General features: G+C 46.0%; 1 long non-coding RNA gene across 1 annotated transcript; it reads right to left on the reverse strand.

Annotated features, from left to right (window-relative positions):
* Positions 1-3,275: 3,275 nt before the first annotated feature.
* Positions 3,276-6,169, reverse strand: LOC147581295 (uncharacterized). The gene is made up of 4 exons (XR_015251646.1): positions 6,087-6,169; positions 4,915-5,074; positions 3,967-4,092; positions 3,276-3,876 (listed from the first exon to the last, which is right to left on the reverse strand). It is a non-coding gene; the product is annotated as an uncharacterized LOC147581295 (long non-coding RNA).
* Positions 6,170-6,846: the final 677 nt, after the last annotated feature.

Here is a 6,846-nt window from a genome sequence, read left to right on the forward strand (position 1 = left end):
TGGCCCCACCCTCTCAATGGCCCCACCCCTTCCCTGGCCCCACCTCTCAATGGCCCCACCCCTTCCCTGGCCCCAACCTCTCAATGGCCCCACCTCTCAATAGCCCCACCCTATCAATGGCCCCACCCTTTGCTTGGCCCCACCCTCTCACTGGCCCTGCCTTCAAGGACTCTCCGGTCCTTCATATAATTGTAGCCCAGCCCATCTCAGCTCTGGTGGGGTTTCCCACATGGTGCCCATCTGTACCTGCCCTGCTTCCAATGGCATGCCCTGCCATGCAGAGGCAGCTGGGGCAAAGAGTCCTGCAGAGCAGGGGGTCATAGCTGGGGTCATAGCTGGGGTCATAGCTGGGGACACTGGCTGTGCTGGGTGAGTCTTGGGGCCCCCTGGGATCCAGCTCCCTCCCCTGCGGAAGGGAAGCCGGGACTAGCCCACCTCGAGGGCTGACTCCTACACATCCACCCTCTAGCGCTGACACCAGATCCACAGCACTGTTCAGCCGCACGGCACCCAAGGCCCCAAAGCCTTCTCGGCTCACCCCTTCCCCCCAACTTCCTTTTACTCCTTTTTTCTAATAGCATGTCAACTGAAACTAAAACTGGGTTCCGGGGGAAAATCATTTCCCATTATCAATACTGTTTAAAGCTTAAGAGTATTTCATGAAAGTTCTTTTCAATGAAGAAATTTTCTTTTTTGTTTTAAATGTTTTATTTATTCTTGAGAGAGAGAGAGACAGAGCACAAGCAGCGGGGGGAGGGAGGTGGGCAGAGAGAGGGAGACACAGAATCTGAAGCAGGATCCAGGCTCCGGGCTGTCAGCACAGAGCCCGAGGAGGGGCTCGAACCCAAGACCTGTGAGATCATGACCGGAGCTGAAGTCCAACACTCAACCTACTGAGCCACCCAGGCGCCCCAGAAATTTTATTTTCTTGAGTGAAGATGGCGAATGAATGAATGAGTGAAAAATATAAATGTGTCCTTTGGAACTTAGTTGAAATGGATGCATTCCCTGATATCCTTAAGTCCCTTGTTATTCGGTGACACAATATCTAGTAATTTTGCCCATCACAACTGTAACTAAATAATTATGCCTGCAACTATTTACATCCACCTATCCAGCTAGAATATAAACTCCATTTCTCTTCTGATTGTTTTATCCTGAGCCCCTAGTACAGTGGGTGACACAGCGCAGAGCCTCAAGAAGTGTTTGTTGGATGAACAAACAGCCAATCTCATCGTGGCTCTCCAGTGGGGCTGGTCTGCGGGCCAACCGTAGAGGCCTCCGCTGGGAATTTTGAGACATGCAAATTCCGGGGCCTCATTGTAGCCTTATTGAGTCAGAATTGTCGGGGGTGGGGTAGCCCAGCAATCTGTGTTCCGATAAGGCCTCCACATGACTCTGATGGCTTACACAAGGGTTCTGGTGAAATAGGTTAAGGCTTAGCACAAGACCCTATCCCAGAAGGGATCTGAACAATAGGCAGGGGAAACACAAAGGAACGTAAACTTTGGCAAACCCAGAGGGAAGGAGAGAGGGGGTAAGTGCCTGGCGAAGGCTGGGGCTGCCTGGGCACAAAGGACCCTCCCCCTGCCCCCACAGCATTCATTTGAGGACGAAATCTGGGCCCCAACAAGCTAATAGTGTTGAGGCGGGAGACTGTCCCCATGCACGTGACTCATGTCCTGGCCTCAGAACGTCTGTTTGTAGGACTAACAGAGTGTGGTGGGTCCGGATATGTGAGCTGTTCATGGGAAGGACTGCTGAGCACTGAAAAAGTATCCTGGAATTTGCTTTCTTCAGTCTGAGAAATAAGGCACCGCTTTTGAGTATGAGTCGGCTATAAGGATGACTGTTACTAATTTAAAATGTTTCCTCCCTCGGGCACCCGGCTCAATTAATTAAGTGTCTGACTTCAGCTCAGGTCATGATCTCACGGTTTATGGGTTTCAGTCTCACTTTGGGCTCTGTGCTGACAGCTCAGAGCCTGGAGCCTGCTTCGGGTTCTGTGTCTTCCTCTCTCTCTGCCCCTCCCCTGCTTGTGCTCTGTCTCTCTCTCAAAAATAAATAAACATCAAAGAAATAAAATGTTTCCTCCCTCAACAGCTATTAGGTGGCTCCCCCAAGTCCTGCCTAGTGGTCTGGGGACTCCTGGGGCAAGATCGTCCACATTGGTTCCATATTCTCTTTTTCCAGAGTTAGTTATCTTTAAAAATCATTTAGAAATTTTGACTTACAAATTACACATTTTACGATGCTTACAATTATTTAGGACTCGTACGAGTATGAAAGAGTGAACGGAGGGCTGCCTGGGTGGCTCAGTCGGTTACGTGTCCAACTTTGGCTCAGGTCATGATCTCATGGTTCGTGGGCTCGAGCCCCGCGTCAGGCTCTGGGCTGACAGCTCGGAGCCTGGAGTCTGCTTCGGATTCTTTGTATCCCTCCCTCTCTGCCCCTCCCCTGCTTGTGGTCTCTCTCTCTCTCTGTCTCTGTCTCTGTCTCTCAAAAATAAATAAACATTAAAATAATTAAAAAAAAAAAAAAAAAAAAGACAAGTGCTTGACCATAGCTGGGTGTTGTTGGGTCCACCAAATCCTAAGTTTATAGCAGCAATATGTCATAGCATGGTGGTAAGCTGAGATCAGAGAAGGGGACTTCTCAAGGAAGCTACATGAATAGAGGGTCAAGACTCCCACATCACCAACTGCTGTGTAGCCTCCATCTTTGCTCATGATTATGACCTTGCGGGTCTTCCCGACAGCCCACTAGGTGGGAGAGAGAATTTAAAACGGGATAGAGAAGCAAAATGCCAAGTATCAAGTTTTATTTCTTTTTTTTTTTTTTTAATTTTTTTTTTCAACGTTTATTTATTTTTGGGACAGAGAGAGACAGAGCATGAACGGGGGAGGGGCAGAGAGAGAGGGAGACACAGAATCGGAAACAGGCTCCAGGCTCTGAGCCATCAGCCCAGAGTCTGACGCGGGGCTCGAACTCACGGACCGTGAGATCGTGACCTGGCTGAAGTCGGACGCTTAACCGACTGTGCCACCCAGGCGCCCCTCAAGTTTTATTTCTAAGAGAAGTACCAGCTGGAGCACCCACCGTGCTTTGGGAACAAAAGTCAAACTTCTTTTGCATTGTCTTTCCAGTCTTTTTCATTATCTGAACTGCTCTGTTGAATCTGCAAAATTAATTTCTGTTCGTGAAAATGTTCTTCCTGAAATATTAAGTCTGTTTCCAGTGAGTAAAAAAAAAAAAAAAAAAAAACAAAAACTTGTTTTTCAAAAAAATTTTTTTAACTTTTTATTTATTTTTGAGACAGGGAGAGACAGAGCATGAACAGGGGAGGGTCAGAGAGAGGGAGACACAGAATCCGAAACAGGCTCCAGGCTCCGAGCTGTCAGCACAGAGCCCGACTCGGGGCTCGAACTCACGGACCGCGAGGTCGTGACCTGAGCCGAAGTCGGCCGCTTAACCGACTGAGCCACCCAGGTGCCCCATCTTTTTTTTTCAAATGAGCCAAAGGAAAGTCAGTGCCTGAGACAGTGAGCTTTTTGGACCCACTATTATACTAATAACCATTTTTTCATAAGCGTATTTAGTCCCTATGAGCGCATCCTGGATTCCATTGCAAATGGCTTGATGACCACGGCAATGTCTTCTGATGAAGACCCAAGGCTTTATTCTAAGTGCCTCCGTAGATTCCGCTCAGCCAGCAGGCTGGATCATGCCTGTAACAGATGTTCTGGCTTCCCCTGGCCGAGGACTTCAGTCCCCTCCCAGGAGATGAGACATTCATCCCTTGGACACCAGAAGCACCTTCCTGATTTCATCAGGCGAGATGAGATATTTGTCTGGAGGATGACCCCAATGTCATGGCTGAAGCAAACAAATCAAACGTACATACTTAGTAACTGCACGAACTGTCTATGCACGGTTGAGAAAATTATACTAGGTTTAAAATAGCACCTGCTTCTCTTGATGAGCCAGAAATTCCTCAAAACTGATTTTGTAAAGGGAAAGATAAAGTAATCTCCGTAAGAAATCTTCATGTTCTGGAGAAGGGAACCAAATCAGAGGAGTGGAAAACAGTGTCTATGATTTCTCAAAAAAAAAAAAAAAAAAAAAAAAAACCACTTTAAAATTAAAGCCTCAAAGTACAAAAAAAGCCCTTACTAAAACATACAGTCAACATATTTCTTTTGTCTGATCTAATCAGTGCTCCTCAAAATTTAACATGAATGTGAAGCGCCTATGGATGTTGTCACAAGGCAGATCCTGATTCAGAAGGTCTCAGATGGGGCCCCAGATTCTGCATTTCGAACCAGCCCCAAACACTACAGGTGCTGCTGGCCTGTGGCTCACGCTTTGAGCACCAAGATGCACACTATTCTCAAAACAATGTTTCTCCAAGGACGGTCAGTGGACAATGTGTATGAGAATGTCATCTGTTAAAAAACAGAGTCCCATGTTCACCTGTTTACTAAATCTGGAGTCCGGGGCTGAAGCCCGGGAATCTGCATTTGAACAGACTGCTCACATGAATCTTATCGATGCCGAAGCTTGAGAAGGGACACGGTTTCATGGATGAGCGGTGAACTGGGGATAAGAAAGAAACTTGTATGGGGAAGGCTTTGGCTGTGGTAAGGAGACTCTTGCGTAGGTACCAGGAAGGGAAGGTGCCAAGCACTTAAGCAGGTGAGGACATTCATAGACTGGCAGGTGCAAAGCCACTCAGGAGGCTACATCACAGGGAAGGAACTCTAGAAGCATTTCCGATGATAGGATGCTGTTCTAATTTCTTTGCTAAATTAGACTTTAATTCTGAGTATCGAGCACATGTTCTTCATTTAAAAAATAATGATTTGGGAAAACGTGGCAGAACTTTTTTTATTTTCTTATCTTTCACCGACTCACATGATAATTTTAGAGGAGTTTTGCATCATTTATGTGGCTTCTCAGTCGGTGGTGGGTCCTAGCCTTTAAGCTTTTATGTATTTCCAGGTCTCAGTCCCCGTCTCTTTGATGGAGGAGAAGACAATTTGCAAACGAATGCTAACATTTACCAAGTTCATTACTTCTCAAAAAAAAAAAAAAAAAAACACCTGTTAAAGATTTTACTTATTTGGTCATGATGACAGCTAATATTTGCAATGCACTTATTATGCCCTTGGAATCGTGACAGGTAAATTTACAATCGCAGTCAATCCTAAACATGAGATATGTGCCATCCCCTGATTTTTCCTCCATCATAAATGTTCATTGATTCGTGAAAGATGGGGCTGTTCGTTTGTAAGGTGGTACCAAGTAAAATCATTTGCTGCCTTCACCAGTTTCACCTCCTCCAAGGTGACATGATGATTTTCTGCGAGACAAGCTTAAAAGCCAAGAGATCACATTTGGCTTTTCTTTAAAAAATTTTTTTAATGTTTATTGATTTTTGACAAAGAGAGAGAAAGAGAGAACGCGAGCAGAGGAGGAGCAGAGCGAGAGGGAGACACAGAGTCTGAAGCAGGCCCCAGGCTCCGAGCTGTCGGCACAGAGCCCGAAGCAGGGCTCAAACCCACAGACCGAGAGATCGTGATCTGAGCCGAAGTCGGACGCTCAACCGACTGAGTCACCCAGGCGCCCTGCATTTGGCTTTTCTTAAGCAACATTCACTTTTCTATGTAGTGCAGGGCAGTTTTGCCAAACACACACACTCCCTCTGGGCCAGGGCATCTGGGTTTGGTCAAAGTCGTAGGGAACAAGCAAACCTGGCTTTGGCAACCTGGGAGGTTTCTCTGAAAGGAAGGAAGAGAGAGAGCGCACCGCAGGGTGATGCACTGGCCAACGACCTGCCAGCAACTCTGGCTCCTCCAGCTCACTTGGGGATGATAATGGCATATATCTCAGATTTAGGATTAATTGCAATTATAAACTTAATTTGCTTGCACGGTTCCAAGTGCCTAATAAACACCACCCCGACTCATCTCTTGCGCACCGCACTTGTAATCTGTCGGCGAATCCTGTGGATAACCTCTTTGCAATCTCTCCAGACTCCCCTCCCTTCCCACCACCTCACCTCTCTGACTTGCACGGTCCCTCACCTGGATTACACAGGAGCCACCCAATCACCGTCTGCTGTTTCTTCCTGTGGTCTGTTCGCATTGCAGCATCTAGAATGAGCCTCTTAAAAAGAAACAACAACAAAAAAAGATCATCTCCCTCTTCTCAAAAAATCCTCTGAAGACTACCCATTTCACTTAAAGTGAAAGGTCCTGTAATGATCTGATCCTGCCTCACCTCTGATCTCACCTCCTCCTACCCTCCCCTCTGTTCTGTGTAGCCTCCTCAAGCTCAGGCTAGCCCCAGGATATTTGCACTTCCCTTGTCTGAAATGCTCTCCCCCTCATATCCACATGGTTCAATTCTTTACCTCCCTCATATTTTTTTTTGAAAACCACCTTCTCAGTGAGGCCATTTTTGACAAGCTTTCTTCCACCCTTAACATATCCATTGCATTTATTTGTCTTGTGTTTATCATCGTAAGACATGTCGCATGATTTGTTCATTTATCTGAACCATTACGTTTCCCCTGACTAGGACAGAAGCTTCATGAAGGCAGATATTTCCCATGTTTTGTTTACTGCTGTATCCCAAAATATGTGGTTTCTAGTAGGCCCTCGATACTATAACTGTTGAATGAATGAATTTGTGTTTTTCCTACAATCTTACATTTGTACATTCATTTTTTTTCTCCTTTCTTGTTTGTGTTTTTTTTTTTTTTTTTTTTTTTTTGGCTTGAGCTTTTATTTTAGTTTTTTTATGTGTTACCTTCTACTTGTTTGGAAGAGGTAGTATTCTCTA

The sequence above is a fragment of the Puma concolor genome, chromosome B2 (genome assembly GCF_028749965.1).
Source record: "Puma concolor isolate L17-30 chromosome B2, mPumCon1.1.hap2, whole genome shotgun sequence".
Lineage (NCBI taxonomy): Eukaryota > Metazoa > Chordata > Mammalia > Carnivora > Felidae > Puma > Puma concolor.